Source organism: Tachyglossus aculeatus, chromosome 3, assembly GCF_015852505.1.
Source record: "Tachyglossus aculeatus isolate mTacAcu1 chromosome 3, mTacAcu1.pri, whole genome shotgun sequence".
Lineage (NCBI taxonomy): Eukaryota > Metazoa > Chordata > Mammalia > Monotremata > Tachyglossidae > Tachyglossus > Tachyglossus aculeatus.
Window position 1 is genome coordinate 76,689,456 of NC_052068.1, and position 17,995 is coordinate 76,707,450.

Genomic DNA, 17,995 nt, shown 5'->3' on the forward strand with positions numbered 1-17,995 from the left:
CTGGTGCCCATATAATATAATAATAGTATATTATTAATAACATACTATTAATAATAGTATAATAATAAACATTGTTACCTCTGTTTACTGAAAACTGAACTTCATGCTGTTGCAGACTGGTTTCTGTTGCCAGCCAAATGAATTAGAGAAATGTTAGAGAACTGTCAGACAAAGCAGACTTCTTGAAATAAGAATTTATTACTTCCTATTACCTTCATGATTTTCACCCTTCGTAGCAGAAGGCTGGAAAGATTGCCATGGTTATTTATATTAATTTCTGTCTACCAGGGAATGTGCCTACCAACTTTATTATACTGTACTCTCCAAGCATTTATTATTATTATTATATATAATATATATATTATTATTAATAATAATAATAATAATGGTATTGTTCTATGCATTGTTCTATGCACTGGGGTAGATACAAGGTATTCAGGTTGGGCACAGCCCGTGTCCCCCGTGGTGCTCACAATCTTGATCCCTATTTCACAGCTGAGGTAACTGAGGAGGCATAGAGAAGTTAAGTGACTTACCCAAGGTCACACAGCAGACGTGTGGCAGAGCTGGGATTAGAACCCATGACCTCCGAGTCCCAGAACCGTACTCATTCCACTAGGGTACTCTAGCTGGGAAATGTTCTTGCAGGAGTGTGGAAGCTCCGGAACCTTGAGATTACAACAAACTTTGATTAATTCATTCATTCATTCAATTGTATTTATTGAACGCTCACTGTGTGTACAGCACTGTACTAAGCGCTTGGGAGAGTACAATGTAGCAATAAACAGACACATGCCCAGCCCTGATGGTTTGGGTTGGGGACATTCCTGGCTGGTATCTACAGTAGCAAGCCTTGGCATAAAGCCAGTGGGTCCTTTGGAGGAGGGTTAACCAAAGATTCGAAGCAGCGTAGCTCAGTGAAAAGAGCACGGGCTTTGGAGTCAGAGGCCATGGGTTCGAATCCCGACTTCACCGCATGTCTGCTGTGTGACCTTGGGCAAGTCACTTAACTTCTCTGAGCCTCAGTTACCTCATCTGTAAAATGGGGATTAAGACTGTGAGCCCCCCGTGGGGCAACTTGATCACCATGTAACCTCCCCAGCGTTTAGGACAGTGCTTTGCACATAGTAAGCACTTAATAAATGCCATTATTATTATTATTCCCTTGGCTGTGGTCCAAGCTGCCATACATGGTAGCAGATAGCCAGCCTGTTCTTAAACTTCCCAAGCTGAGGCCCGCACCAGCCTCAGGCAAGATGGGGAAGCAGATAAGAAAGAGATTTCCAAACATTTTTCCAGGGCACCGTGACCAGCTCGCAAGGTTTGCCCAGACAATGCTCTGATTATTCTCCAGTGCCTTTGGGCATATCTATGCTAGTGCCCTCCTAGAGATAGGGGGAAGAGAACCTCAATTTTGACAAGGTAAAATGGCCAGCTAGATCTTACCTGTCTGAGGCTCTGGCGTTTCCCCTTTCTGAGAAGCAGTGTGGCTCAGTGGAAAGAGCACGGGCTTTAGAGTCAGAGGTCGTGGGTTCAAATCCCAGATCTTCACTTCTCTGTGCCTCAGTTGCCTCATCTGTAAAATGGGCATGAAGACAGTGAGCCCCCCGTGGGACAACCTGATCACCTCGTAACCTCCCCAGTGCTTAGAACAGTGCTTTGCACGTAGTAAGTGCTTAATAAATGCCATCATAATTATTATTATTACTCCAACTGTAAAGTCAGGGGGAAAGATTCTCCTTGAAATCTGCATTCTTCTTTTAAGAGGAATTTAAATGTTCCAAAATTCTTTTTTCATTCATTCATTCATTCATTCACTCGTATTTATTGAGCCCTTACTGTGTGCAGAGCACTGTACTAAGCGCTTGGGAAGTACAAATCGGCAACATATAGAGACGGTCCCTACCCAACAATGGGCTCACAGTCTAGAAGGGGGCTCTTCTACATCATTACATCAGGATTTAATTTTTCTTCCTTGCTTTTCAGCTGTTGCTCACAATTCTTCCTGAAGGAAAATTCCAGAGAATGCTTTTCATAGCAGGTTTTAGTGCTATCTTCTTTAAGAATAGGCATCTCTTTGTTTATTGCATCTGGGTCTATTTTACCTACTAGAGATTTCCTCCATAAATTTGAGAACAAGGCTTTCTCTAGGGTCTACTCCTGCAATGAATCATTCAGGTTTTACTGTTGTGCAGCTATTTTACATCAGAGTTATGTGTCAATTTTCCCAGAGCCCTTTTATAATAATAATAATTATGGTATTTGTTAAGCGCTTACTTATGTGCAAAGCACTGTTCTAAGCTCTGGGGTTGTGAAGTTCTTGACTGTCTCTTCCAGGTTTCCTGAATCCCTAAGGAGTCTCACTGGACAGACAGATGGGAGTGGAGCAAGCATGCCCCTCTCTTTCCTTTGTTGCTGAATATTTTTTTTAAGTTCAGGAGTTTAGAGCCAGAATTTTGTGTTTGTGTGTGTGAGAGAGAGAGAGAGAGACTGACTCTGCTAGTAACAATAAAAACTCCTAAATCCTTACTTATCCTGGTACTGGCCCAGTCCATGAATTCCTGCCCAAGAAGCTCCCTCTCTCCCGATAATAGATTCAGTAGATTTAGAGAAGCAGCATGGCTCCGTGGAAAGAGCCTGGGCTTGGGAGTCAGAGGTCATGGGTTCTAATCCTGACTCTGCCACTTGTCAGCTGTGTGACTTTGGGCAAGTCACTTAACTTCTCCGTGCCTCAGTTCCCTCATCTGTAAAATGGGGATTAAGATCGTGAGCCCCATGTGGGACAACCTGATTACCTTGTACCCCCCCCCCACCCCCAGTGCTTAGAACAGTTCTTTGCACATAGTGCTTAACAAATGCCATTATTATTATTACGATTAAAACAATCTGGACACCTTACCTTTACCTACATTAATCATTAATTAGTGGTACTTACTGAACATTTACTGCATACAGACCACTATGCCAAGTGCTTGGGGGAGAAAGGGGAATACTTGCATATACAGAGACACAATTCCTGCCCTCATCCTGGCCAAGAACTTGCCACTTCTTGGTCACTGATTTCCCACTTCCTGTTTCTAATCAGTCAGTCAGTCAGTGAGTCAGTCAATAATATTTATTGAGTACTTAATGTGTGCAGAGCACTGTATTAAGCACTTGGGAGAGAAAATATAAAGACACTTTCCCTGCCCGCAGTGAACTTACAGTCTAGAGGGGGAGACAGATATTAATATAAATAAATGAAATTATAGATATGTGGGGCTGTGGGGCCAGGACGGGGAAGGAATAAAGGGAGTAAGTGAGGGTGGAGAGAAAATATAAAGACATTTTCCCTGCCCGCAGTGAACATACAGTCTAGAGGGGGAGACAGATATTAATATAAATAAATGAAATTATAGATATGTGGGGCTATCGGGACAGGACTGGGGAGGAATAAAGGGAGTAAGTCAGGGTGGAGAGAAAATATAAAGACATTTTCCCTGCCCGCAGTGAATTTACAGTCTAGAGGGGGAGACAGATATTAATATAAATAAATGAAATTATAGATATGTGGGGCTGTGGGGCCAGGACGGGGGAGGAATAAAGGGAGTAAGTCAGGGTGACACAGAAGGGGATAGAAGAAAAGGAAAAGAGGACTTAGTCAGGGAAGGCCTCATGGCGATGTGTCTTTTATAAGGTTTTGAAGGTGGGAAGAGTATTTGTCTGTCGGATATGAAGAGTTAAGCACTTAGTACAGAGCTCTGCACACAGTAAGCACTCAATAAATGTGATTGAATGAATGAAGGAGGGGTATTCCAGGCCAGAGGTGGGATGTGGGTGAGAGGACAGTAGCGAGATAGCCGAGATTAAAGTACAGTAAGTAGGTTGATGTTAGAGGAGTGAAGTGTGAGGGCTGGTTTATAGTAGGAGAGTAGCAAGGTGAAGCAGGAGGGGGCAAGGTGATTGAGTGCTTTAAAGACAAAACAGGCAGTTTCAGGGAAGAGCCAGAGCCATTAGTGAGGCTAAAACAGAGAAGAGGTAATGCCAGGATGCACCTGACATCGCTGCAAGATCCCAGCCCCGATGGGCCAATTAGAAATAGAAAGGAGGAGGAACCCAACTAATAATGGACCACAGGTTCACACAGCCTCTCCCTCTCTCCAATTACTCATAGAGTTGATCTCTGGCCTGCCTTTCATTCATTCATTTAGTACTTATTGAGCGGTTACCGTGTGCAGAGCACTGTACTAAGCACTTGGAAAGTACAATTCGGCAACAGTGTGCTCACGGTCTAGAAGGGGAGGAGACAGACAGCAAATCGAAGCAAGTAGACAGTCATCAATAGCATCAAAATAAATAGAATTATAGATCTATACAGATTATTAATAAAATAAATAGAATAATAAATAAGTACTTTTATACACAAGTGCTTTGGGGCAGGGAGGGGGTATAGAAGAAGGAATGGGTAGGGGCGAGGGGGAGGAGGAGGAGAAAATCAATCAATCAATCATATTTATTGAGCACTTACTGTGTGCAGAGCACTCTATTAAGCACTTGGGAAGTACAAGTTGGAAACATATAGAGACGGTCCTTACCCAACAGTGGGCTCACAGTCTAGAAGGGGGAGACAGAGAACAAAACAAAACATATTAACAAAATACAAAACATATTAACAAAATACAAAACGTATTAACAAAATAAAAGGGGGGCTCATCCTGGGAAGGCCACCTGGAAGAAGTGAGCTTTCAGTAGGGATGAAAGTATACCTTGCTCAGACCCATTATTTTGTCCTTGACAGTTACAGTGATCACTCATTCATTAGTACTTATTGACCACTTGCTGAAAGCTTAGATTTTTGAGTCCCTTCCCCTTGTTTAATCAAGGATAGGGAACCGGAAAGATGCATGGCCTATTCATTCATCATCAGTCGTATTTATTGAGCACTTACTGTGTGCAGAGCACTGTACTAAGCGCATTCCATTCAACCATATTTATTGAACACTTACTGTGTGCAGAGCACCATTCTAAGTACTTGGAGGAGTACAATACAACAATAAACAGACACATTGCCTGCCCACAATGAGCTTACAGTCTAGAAGAAATTTACAATCTAAAAGGGAAGACGTGTAGACACAAATTATTTACAGCTGGTGGGATGAAGAGGAGGAAGGATAAAGATACAACCAGGAAAGGAAGAAAAAGATATATGAGGGAGTAAATAAGTACTCAATGTAGATTGATATGTTCACAAGTACTGAGAAGGATGTTAGGATGACAATGAACATGGTGATGACATTCAATCAGGGAATGCTCCTGGGAGGGGTGGATTTTCAGGCAGACTTTGAATCTGGGGAGAATTGCAATCTGGCAGATTTGAAGGGGAGGGAGTTACTAACAGAGGATAATAATAATAACGATGGCTTCTTTCAAGCGCTTACTATGTTCAAAGCACTGTTCTAAGCACTGGGGAGGTTACAAGGTGATCAGGTTGTCCCACAGGAGCTCACAGTCTTAATCCCCATCCTACAGGTGAGGTAATTGAGGCACATTGAAGTGAAGTGACTTGCCCAAAGTCACACAGCTGGCAACTGGTGGAGCTGGGATTTGAACCCATGATCTCTGACTCCAGAGCTCGTGCTCTATGATAGGACATAATGAGCAAGGGGTTGGATAGGGAGAGGCCAGAGCAAGGCACAGAGAGAAATGGTCTGATAGCTAGAGCACAGGCCTGGGAGTCCAAAGGACCTGGGTTCAAATCCTGACTCCTCTGCTTGTCTGCTGGGTGACTTGGGCAAGTCATTTCACTTCTCTGTGCCTCAGTTACCTCATCTGCAAAATGGGGATTAGGACTGTGAGCCTCATGTGGGACATGGACTGTGTCCAACCTGATTAGCTTGTATCTACTACAGCACTTAGTACAGTTCCTGACACATAGTCCGTGCTTAATAAATACCATTTTTTAAAAAGTGAGTTTAGGGGAAGCAACGAGCAAGAGCTGGAAAGCAGAAGGTAAAGCAAGTAGATATGCAAGGAGGAGAGAGGTGGTGGACAGTCTTGAAGTCGATGGTCTTCGGGCCTGATCTTTATGTATTCACTATTTTGCAGGACCAGAACATCCATTTCCAAGTATATGGGGTCACTCCAGGTGGTCCATTCTAGTCAAATATTCTGGTCTGACCATAATGGTCTGCCTTCCCACCAAGCTAATGGCTCCTCTCAGAGCACCAGAGAAAAATCACTCATCAGACACAGTGGCGGGGAGGAGGGGAAGTGATAATAATAACGATGGTATTTGTTAAGCGCTTACTACGTGCCAAGCACTGTTCTAAGTGCTGGGGTAGATACAAGATTATCATGTTGTCCCACATGGGGCTGACAGTTTTAATCCCCATATTACAGATGAGGTAACTGAGGCACTCAGTTAATTGACTTGTCCAAAGTCACACAGCTGACAGGTGGCAGAGGCGGGATTAGAACCCACGGCCTCTGACTTCCAAGCCCGTGCTTTTTCCACTAAGCTGTGCTGCTTCTTAAAAAGTTATCTTTTTAATTCTCGGGCAAAGAATGTTTAAAAAACACAGTTCCTTCTCAATATGTTTAAATCAATAAAGATGCATAGTAATTTCACAGTTCCAAGATGCTATTGTGTTTTCAGGGAGAACGTGCAGCAGGCAAGCCCTTCTGCACCTGCAGATGTGATTCTCAACTGTCTCAAATGCACTCCACCCTCCCTCACCCTGTTGAAACCTGCAGATGTTGAAAACGGCATCCTGAGGTGGAAAGGAGACCGTGTTCCCAGGGAGTATGAAGTTGTGATCACTTCATTTGGGCCACCTCCCATTTTCACTTTGACTAGCTATTTTGTCGTTAAACTAAAGGTCTCAGAACAGAAAACCAGCTCCAGTTATAAAAAGAAAGTTCCTTCTGCAGCCGTTTAAATCAGTAAGGACTGTGAGCCCACTGTTGGGTAGGGACTGTCTCTATATGTTGCCAACTTGTACTTCCCAAGCGCTTAGCACGGTGCTCTGCACACAGTAAGCGCTCAATAAATACGATTGATTGATAAGGATGCATGAATTAAATACCTTTTCTCCCTCCTATTTAGACAGTGAGCCCCGTGGGGGACAGGGACCGTGCCAAACCTTGTATCTTGTATCTATCCCAGTGTTTAGAAGAGTGCTAAGCACATATTAAGTGCTTAATACAATGATGGTAACAATGCGCGGCTTAGTGGAAAGAGCACAGGCTTCGGAGTCAGAGGTCTTGGGTTCTAATCCCGGCTCCGCCACTTGTCAACTGTGTGACTTTGGGCAAGTCACTTCTCTGTGCCTCAGTCACCTCATCTTTAAAATGGAGATTAAGACTGTGAGCCCCACATGGGACAACCTGATTACCTTGTATCTACCCCAGCACTTAGAACAGTGCTTGGCACACAGTAAGCGCTTAACAAATACCATCGTTATTATTGTTGCCATTACAACAATAATAATAATAATAGATAATTTAAAATACAGTATCTTGCAAGGATTAATCCCTCAGAAATCTGATGAACCCTCTCTACTTTCTGCAGCATCAATCTTGCAGACCTTGTTTCACTCTCCAAAATCTTAGATTCCATTTGATACGTAATCAATAGGCTCTTTGCAGTTTTCCCCAAGACAATGAACAAGCTAACCTCAAAGAAATGAGCAAGGGAACTTTTTTAGGAAGAGAAAGAATAAGGACGTTGGTGTTTCTTTCTGAAATCACTAAAGAAAATATACTGTGGAAAAAAATTTTATAAGTTGCTACAAGCATTATTAAACCAGTCACAACTCTCCTAAAAGCACCAAGAGGGTCAGGAGGTGAGGAGCAGTGTTGCCGAGTGGAAAGAGCACAGGGCTGGGAGTCAGGGGACTTGGGTTCTAATTCTGGCTCCTCCACATGCCTGCTGTGAGACCTTGGGCCAGTCACTTCACTTCTTGGGGCTTCAGTTACCTCATCTGTAAAATAGGGGTTCAATACCTGTTCCCCCTCCTACTTAGATTGTGAACCCTGTGTGGGAAAGGAACTGTTTCTGACCTGATTATCCTGTTTCTTTCTCAGGGCTGTTTTGTTTTGTTGTCTGTCTCCCCCTTCTAGACTGTGAGCCCGTTGTTGGGTAAGGACTGTCTCTATAATTATAATAATGATGATGGCATTTATTAAGCGCTTACTATGTGCAAAGCACTGTTCTAAGCACTGGGGCGGTTACAAGGCGATCAGGTTGTCCCACAGGGGACTCACAGTCTTAATCCCCATTTTACAGATGAGGGAACTGAGGCACAGAGAAGTTAAGTGACTTGCCCAAAATCACACAGCTGACAATTGGCAGAGCCGGGATTTGAACCCATGACCTCTGACTCCAAAGCACAGGCTCTTTCCACTGAGCCACACTGCTTCTCTAGATGTTGCCGACTTGTACTTCCCAAGCGCTTAGTACAGTGCTCTGCACACAGTAAGCGCTCAATAAATATGATTGAATGAATGAATGAATGACACATAGGTAGCACTTAACAAATACCACACTTAGGAAGACGATAAGTAATTAACCCCTTTCCTGGGAGTTCTAGCTAACTTGGGTCGGATAATTTTCTAAAGATAATTAGAGAGGCTGTTCAGAGATGGTTATTACCTACCTCATATGGGTTTTGGGTTTGTTCTTTTTTTTGGAGGTGGGGGCTTTGGGGGAAGTTTGTTGCAGCACAGATTATTCTTTCATAACACAGAAAAGTGGAGTGAACTGATCAGGCCTCAAGTAACCGGAGGTATTCAGTAACTCTAATGCTACACAAATTTCCCCATTCGTGTATTTTCTGACCTCTAATAATATTTCATTAAAAATACCTAGTGTCAACAGGGGCCACAAGCCACATAAAACAATTAAAATGGCTGGAGTTACTCATTGTGCTTTTACGGACTTCTGTGTATTTGGTATATAAACTGAGCTCTGGTAATAGGGCTGAGGGAGAGATAGGAGGGGGGAGAAAAGAGTGAGGCACAAGAATTTCCCTCATAGTTGTCATTCTTTTCAATGCTCTACCTGTCCTGAACTGGATCTCCATTTTTCCCTAGGGCTGTTCCACTGTGTCATATTAGACAGAAACAAACTAGTTCAATCCATTCCTTAAAATACCTTCCTTTCAAATGACGGCAGGTTCAGCGTTCTGAAAAGTATCAGTGAACCTTTCCTCCTTTCCAAAGTCTGACAGATGCAATCCAAACGAGATGAAAGCATCAATTATGTTTTTAATTTAACTCAGAAAAGACATCCAGAAGTAGGAAGCCTAGAATAAACGTCCCCCCTTGATGCTCCAGAAAGTTTAAGGGAAGTGAGCACATTCTTCTTATACAAGACTTTATCGAGCAGCCGCACATCTTAGGAATCCATTCGGTTTTGAAAAGATTTGCCTCTGACTAAGCATATCCCTTAGGACTCGAACACCCTGCTTCTCTCCTTCCGGCTCTAGAGGTTGCAACAGAGGAACCTCAGAATCGTGAACTAGCAATCATAATAGCATGCATTAAACGCTGATGTAGATAGAAGAAAATCAGATCAGATACAGTCCCTGCCCCACATGGGGCTCACAGTCTGAGGGAGGGAGAACAGGTATTGTATTCCCATTTTTCAAATGAAAAAATTGAGGCACAGAGAAGTCAAGCATCTTGCCCCTTTTCCTCTGGTCCCCCTTCCATCCCCATCAACCCCACTGGCTCCCTCTGCTCTACCCCCCTCCCCAGCCCACAGCACTTATGTGTATATAAATGTACATATTTATAATCCTACTTATTTTATTATTGATGTGTATATATGTACAATTCTATGTATTTTTGTTGATGCTATTGATACCTGCTAACTCATTTTGATGTCTGTCTCCCTCCTTCTAGACTGTGAGCCCACTGTGGGCAGGGATTGTCTCTATTTGTTGCTGAATTGTACTTTCCAAGTGCTCAGTACAGTGCTTTGCACACAGTAAGTGCTCAGTAAATACAATTGAATGAATGAATGAATGAACTTGCTCAAGATTATCCAACAGGCAAATGGAAGAACCGGGACTAGAATCCAGGTCTCCTGGTTCCCAGGCCCATGCTCTCTCTGCTAGGCAACACCAATCTTTGTAGTAGTTGAGACAGAACATTGCCTAGTGGAAAGAGCGTGGACCTGGATTCTAATCCTGCCTCGGTCACTTACCTGCTGTATGAGCCTGGGCATGTCACTTAGCTTCTCTCTGCCTCAGTTTCCTCATCTATAAAATGGAAATTCAACGTTGAATTTTGTAGTATTATATCAATCAATCAATCTTATTTATTGAGCGCTTACTGTGTGCAGAGCACTGTACTGAGCGCTTGGGAAGTACAAGTCGGCAACACATAGAGACAGTCCCTACCCAACAGCGGGCTCACAGTCTAGAAGGGGGAGACAGAGAACAAAACCAAACATACTAACAAAATAAAATAAATAGAATAGATATGTACAAGTAAGACAAATAAATAAATAGAGTAATAAATATGTACAAACATATATACATATATACAGGTGCTGTGGGGAAGGGAAGGAGGTAAGAGTACAGGTTTCTGCACCAAGTAAGTGCTCAATAAATACAGCTGATGGATTAATACTTAGCCAAGCACTTAGTACAGTGCTTTGCACACAGTAAGCGCTCAGTAAATACGATTGAATTGAATGAATAGACTGTGAGCCCTATGTTGGACAGGGACTATGTCTGACCTGATTATCTTGTATCTATCTCAGTGGTTGGTACAGTGTTTGTGGTACATATTAAATGCTTAACAGTACCAAAATTATTGTGTTTGTGGTACATATCAAATGCTTAACAGTACCAAAATTGTTATTATTGATAGTTTTAAATAATTCACCTCTCAGGGTCACACGTGGAGAGTTTCCGGTACTCTACCAGTCACAGTTATAGGAAGGAGAGTCAAGCAGAGGTCTGCCCATTGCATTCCTAGTTTGGGCAGTGGCTGGCAAGTGGAAGGCAATCTGCCACAAGTCAAAACTCACCCATGCTTGGCAGCAGCAACATGGGAGAGAATCAAGGGCAAAGATTCATTTACAGCACGGAAGCAGGCAATGGTAAACCATTTATGTATTTTTACCAAGAAAACTCTATGCATATGCTACCAGAACGATTCCAGATGGAGGTGGGGTGTTCTGGGAGAGATGTGTCTATGGCGTTGCTATGGGTCGGACATGACTCAACAGCATAAGAGAACAACAACAACATTAAATAATTAGTAATAGGATTAAATAGGCACTTAATGTGTGCAGAGCATTGCACTAAGCACTGGAAAAGTACTCAGTGGTGGGAATTGGACCCTTTCCCTGGTCCTCAAGGGGCTCACAACCTAAACTCTTTGTGGGCAGGGAAAGCGCCTGTTATAATAATAATAAATAATAATAATGGCATTTATTAAGCGCTTACTATGTGCAAAGCACTGTTCTAAGCACTGGGGAGGTTACAAGGTGATCAGGTTGTCCCACGGGGGGCTCACAGTCTTCACCCCCATTTTACAGATGAGGTAACTGAGGCCCAGAGAAGTGAAGTGGCTTGCCCAAAGTCACACAGCTGATAATTGGCAGAGACGGGATTTGAACCCTTGACCTCTGACTCCAAAGCCCGGGCTCTTTCCACTGAGCCAAGCTGCTTCTCTGCTTATATTGTCATATTACACTCTCCCAAGTGCTTAGTACAGTGTTCTGCACAAAGTAAGTGCTCAATAAATACCATTGACTTACTGACTGACTAAACATAGAAACATTTCCTTACTCTTCATTCTGCTCATGATTTATTCCCTGAAAAATGCCCAAATCAAACAGAGAATCCCTTCCTGGGAACCACAGAAGCAGTGTTGCCTAGTAGATAGAGCTTGGTCCTGGGAGTCCGAAGAACCTGGTTCTAATCCCGGCTCCTCCACTTTTCTGTGTGACCTTGGGCAAGTCGCTTCCCTTCTCTGGGCCTCAGCTACCTAATCTGTAAAATGAGGATTAATACTATGAGCCCCATATGGGACAGTGACTGTGTCCAACCTGTATAGCTTGTATCTACCCCAGAGCTTAGCACAGGACCTGCAACATAGTAAGTGCTAAAAAAAAAACCATTAAAAAAACCAGTGGCCTCCAAGACTTCCAGCTGACCAGCCCATTTAAACAGATAATAATTATTATATAATAATATATAGTATATAGTATATTATATAATATATAATATATGTATTATACATTGTTATATAATAATATATAGTATATATTATTATATAATAATTATTATTATAAAAACATTCATTAAGCTCTTACTATGTGCAAAGCACTGTTCTAAGAGCTGGGGAGGTTACAAGGTGATCAGGTTGTCCCACGGGGGCTCACAGTCTTAATCCCCATTTTACAGATGAAGTAACTGAGGCACAGAGAAGTTAAGTGACTTGACCAAAGTCACACAGCTGACATTTGGCAGAGCCGGGGTTTGAACCCATGACCTCTGACTCCAAAGCCTGGGCTCCTTCCACTGAGCCACGCTGCTTCTCCTGTAAAATGGGGATTAAGATGGTGACCACCCCGTGGGACAACCTGATCACCTTGTAACGTCCCCAGTGCTTAGAACAGTGCTTTGCATATAGTAAGCACTTACTAAATGCTATCATTATTATTATTATTGTTAGATGAGCAGTAAAGGTGCTGTTAGGTTAAAGCAGTGACTCCAGTGGGCTTCTGACAGAATTACCAGGAATGCCCAATAGCCCTGCCTGCTAAACTCATCCAACACTGATGCTAAACTGTTCTGGAGACATTTGAACCCTCTGGATTTACTATAACCCAATTTCTTGCTAACGGGGAAGAAGCGTGGCCTAGTCGATATACCACAGGCTTGGGAGTCGGAGACCTGAGTTCTAATTCTGGCTCCACCACTTGCTGGCGGTGTGATCTTGGACAAGTCACTTCACTTCTCTGGGCCTCAGTTACCTCATTTGTAAAATGGGGATTAAGATTGTGAGCCCCGGGTGGAACGTGTCCAACTTGATTATCTTGTATCCACTCCAGGGTTTAGTACAATGACCGACACATAGTAAGCACTTAACCAATACCATAAAAAAAAATGCCTGGAGAATCTGGAACATTGCTCCCTAAATTTTACCTCAAGATGGCTGAGGGTCTTCTTCCTCAACTATCTGGCCCCTCTCTTTTCTCCCCAGTCCTTCTCTTTGATTGGCTTGGCTAAGTCTTTACACTTTAATCAGAGAGGGAGTCACAGAATGACTCTGATGGCTTTCTCCTCCCTCTCCTTAGTATGGGGACAAGGAAACTGGTTTTTTTTCTTGCTTTTTTATGGTATTCGTTACATCAATCAATCAATTGTATTTATTGAGAGCTTACTGTGTGCAGAGCACTGTACTAAGCATTCGGGAAGTACTAGTTGGCAACATATAGAGACGGTCCCTACCCAACAGTGGGCTCATACTACTGGGTGCTAGACTAGCCTATAAACTCACAGGGGACGTGTCTACCAACTGTTATATTGTACTCTCCCAAGCCCTTAGTACAGTGCTCTGCACACAGTAAGCATTCAATAAATGTGACTGATTGAGACGCTGTACTAAGCACAGGGGTAGATACAAGGAAAGTGGGTTGGACACAGTCCATGTCCCACAAGGGGCTCACAGTCCTAATTCCCACTTTACAGGTGAGAAAACTGAGGCCCATTCATTCATTCATTCATTCAATCGTATTTATTAGGCGCTTACTGTGTGCAGAGCACTGTAACAGTGACATTCCCTGCCCACAACAATCAATCAATCAATCATCGTATTTATTGAGCGCTTACTGTGTGCAGAGCACTGTACTAAGCGCTTGGGAAGTATAAGTCGGCAACACATAGAGACAGTCCCTACCCAACAGTGGGCTCACAGTCTAGAAGGGGGAGACAGAGAACAAAACCAAACATACTAACAAAATAAAATAAATAGAATAGATATGTACAAGTAAGATAAATAAATAAATAGAGTAATAAATATGTGCAAACATATATACATATATACAGGTGCTGTGGGGAAAGGAAGGAGGTAAGATGGGGGGGATGGAGAGGGGGATGAAGGGGAGAGGAAGGAAGGGGCTCAGTCTGGGAAGGCCGCCTGGAGGAGGTGAGCTCTCAGTAGGGCCTTGAAGCTCACTGTCTAGAGGAGGGGAGACAGACATCAATACAAATAAACATAATTCCACATATATATATAAGTGCTGTGGGGCTGGCAGGACGGAGAGAGCAAAGGGGGCATGTTGGGGCGACCCAGAAGGGAGTGGGAAATGAGGAAAAGCGAGGCTTAGTTTGGGAAGGCCTCTTGGAGGAGATGCACCTTCAATAAGGCTTTGAAGGGAGGGAGAGTAACTGGTTGGCAGTCAGGAGTTGGTAAGAATCCTGAGCTCCATCAGAATCCCTGGGGTGAGTCATGGCTGGGACGGCGACATGGTCAGTCTTGAGGTCACCCTTCCCCTCTCCACCATTTTAACCTCTTCCCCTCCCCTTCTTCACTCCTCTTGGGCCAACCCCCTTCCTGTCACTCCGCTCTGAAGGCGCCCACCTACTCGAGGAGAGGCCAGCAGGGCTAGCGTGGACGGCAGGGTCACCGCATAGATACTGGAAGAAGGGGCAAGTGGAGTCTCTCTTTCCCTCACACATCCCCACAAACTCCTCCCCATCCAAGGAAGAACTCGTGAAAGTCGGCAAGAAGCCCACCTCCTCCTCCTCGCCTGATAACTCCATTTTCTATAATTGGCTAGCGAGACATTTGGCTAGCTACTCGCTTTCCGTCTGACTCCTGAAGCCCTGCTGATGCCCGTTTTCCAAGGGAGAAATGGCAAGTACCCTGTCGGATGGTAGCGTTGTATTTATTAGTAACTTGGCTGAATTCTGATTCTGTTTGCTCCCGATCTGGCAATCATTTGCAGAAGCAGCTGTGTGCTTGAGGCCATTGTTGCAGCTTGAATTAAAACATGAAAATGGTGAACCCCACGCAGCCCACTCAGAAGCACCGAAGATGAGAACAGAACTCACACCCATGCTCTACAGCCTAATTCAATGGCCAGATGGGCTATTCATTCATTCAGTCATATCTAATGAGCATTTACTGTATACAAAGCACTGTACTAAGCGCTTGGGAGAATATAACAAACAGACACATGCCCTGCCCACAACCAGTGCCCACAGGATGCTGTTATCCACTGTGTCAGTTTCTTCTCCGTGTAAAAACTCATAAAGAGATAGCCAAAAAGATCTAGAGCTCAGTGGTGATTTTCCCTAACCCAGAAATGGCAGAGGCTTGAATTAAAGGATGAAAAATGAGGAGTCACTGGCAGATAGGTAGGAAATGGTTCCCAGGTGTGCAGTAAGAGCTGTTCGGGCCTGCGGGGATAGGTGGGGAGCGGTGGAAAGAGGGGGAAAGGAGAGGAAGATTCACTCTGTATTTGGACCCATGCACTGCATCTGGCTGCTCCTGAAATTCTTCTGGCAAGGCCGCAGAAGGAATGCCCCCTGTGATTTAGCCGGCATCCATCACTGAAAACAAACTTGAAGCGCAGCACAGATTAAAAGGCCCGTAGAGATTTCCTAACATTTTTCAGTGCAGAGACCACCAGTTCTGGATGCTGAGAGGCTGCTGTCTTGGCTATCACCACCCAAGCCCAGGCTTATTCCTGAGTTTAGGACACTGCTGAGGTAGGGGTTGTCACTGTTTGTTGCCGAATTGTACTCTCCAAGCACTTAGTACAGTGCTATGCACATCGTAAGCACGCAGTTAATGTGATTGAAATGAATGAATGAATCAATCAATCAATCAGTCCATCAATGGTAGTCAGTGAGCGCTTACTGTGTGAAAAGCACTGAATTAAACACTGAAAATACACTACAACAGAGCAGCATGGCCTAGTGGAAAGAGCCCGGGGCTGGGAGTCGGTGGTTGTGGGTTCTAATCCTGGCTCTGCCACTTGTCTGCTATGTGACCTTGGGTAAGTCACAATTTCTCTGTGCCTCAGTTCCCTCATCTGTAAAATGGGGATTAAGATTGTGAGTCCCACGTGGGACAACCTGATTAGCTTGAATCTACTGAAGCGCTCAGAACAGTGCTTGGCATCTAGTAAGTGCTTAACAAATACCATTATTATTATTATTATTATTATCATCATCATTATTTTTGGTTGGTAGACATGAATCCTGCCCTCAAGGAACTGCTACAGGGGCTCGTCCATCACGAAATTCAAAGCAGCAGCAAGACAAAGCTAAAGGGCAAATATGGGCTGTTATGCCCAGCCCAGTGAGTGGAAAGCCCTGGTTTGCAATGGGAAAGTAAATTATCCAAAGCCAAAAAGTAAATATCCCGTGAAGACCAAGACCTCCATTTTGGCTTGCCCTCAAATAAATCTGCCTTGCTATTAACCCCGTTAGAACTCACTCTCCTTCACACATAAACTCCTCACCCTGGGCTTCGAGGCTGTCCATCACCTCTCCCCCTCCTACCTCATCTCCCTTCTCTCCTTCTCCAGCCCAGCCCACACCCTCCGCTCCTCTGCCGCCAACCTCCTCATCATGCCTCGTTCTCACCTGTCCCGCCGTCGATCCCCGTCCCATGTCATCCCCCTGGCCTGGAATGCCCTCCCTCTGCCCATCCGCCAAGCTAACTCTCTTCCTCCCTTCAAAGCCCTACTGAGAGCTCACCTCCTCCAGGAGGCCTTCCCAGACTGAGCCCCCTCCTTCCTCTCCCCCTCCCCCCCGCCTTACCTCCTTCCCCTCCCCACAGCACCTGCATATATGTATATATGTTTGTACTTATTTATTACTCTATTATTTTATTTGTACATATTTATTCTATTTATTTTATTTTGTTAATATGTTTTGTCTTGTTGTCTGTCTCCCCCTTCTAGACTGAGAGCCCGCTGTTGGGTAGGGACCGTCTCTATATGTTGCCAACTTGCACTTCCCAAGCGCTTAGTACAGTGCTCTGCACACAGTAAGCGCTCAATAAATACGATTGAATGAATGAATTAATTAATTAATCTGGGTTTTAGGTTTTAGAATCAATATCATTTGGAAATCTGCTGGTGCCGAACACTGAACCAAATGCCTGGGAAACATGAGAAAGGAATCAAAGATGTCATCCCTTGCCTCAGGGAACCTATCACCTAACAAGAGAGACAGGCGACATAAATTAATGAATGTAAAATGTAGCCAGTCCTCAGACTTTCTCAAAGAAACAAGGTTAATTGCTTTTCTGGCTCAGTGGGAAAAGCACGGGCTTTGGAGTCAGAGGTCATGGGTTCAAATCCCGGCTTCACCACTTGTCAACTGTGTGAATTTGGGCAAGTCACTTCACTTCTCTGGGCCTCAGTTCCCTCATCTGTAAAATGGGGATGAAGACTGTGAGCCCCACGTGGGACAACCTGATCACCTTGTAAATTCCACGGCACTTAGAACAGTGCTCTGCACATAGTAAGCGCTTAATAAATGCCATTATTATTATTATTATTATTATTATTATTATTATTATTATTATTATTCCCCACTTCAAAGCCTTATTGAAGGCACATCTCCTCCAGGAAGCCTTCCCTCTCCTCTTCTCCCACTCCCTCCTGTGCCGCTCCTACTTGCTCCTTCATTCATCCTCTTCCCCACAGCACATATGTATATATCTGAAAAGTTATTTATTTATCTATTTATTTATTTATATTAATGTCTGCCTTCCCCTCTAGACTGTGAGCTCACTGTGGGTAGGGAATGTGTCTGATGTTGTACTGTATGCTTCCAAGCTCTCTGTGTGCTTTGCACACAGGAAGCACTCAATAAATACAGATTATTAATCATAATAATAATGATAAGGGATTCATTTCTGAACCAAAATCAGACCCCATACTTTCCAAAAATTCCATAGAATTGTGTACTCAGTCAATTAGGGATGAGTAATATGGGGATTAAATACCTGTTCTCTTTCCCACTGTAGA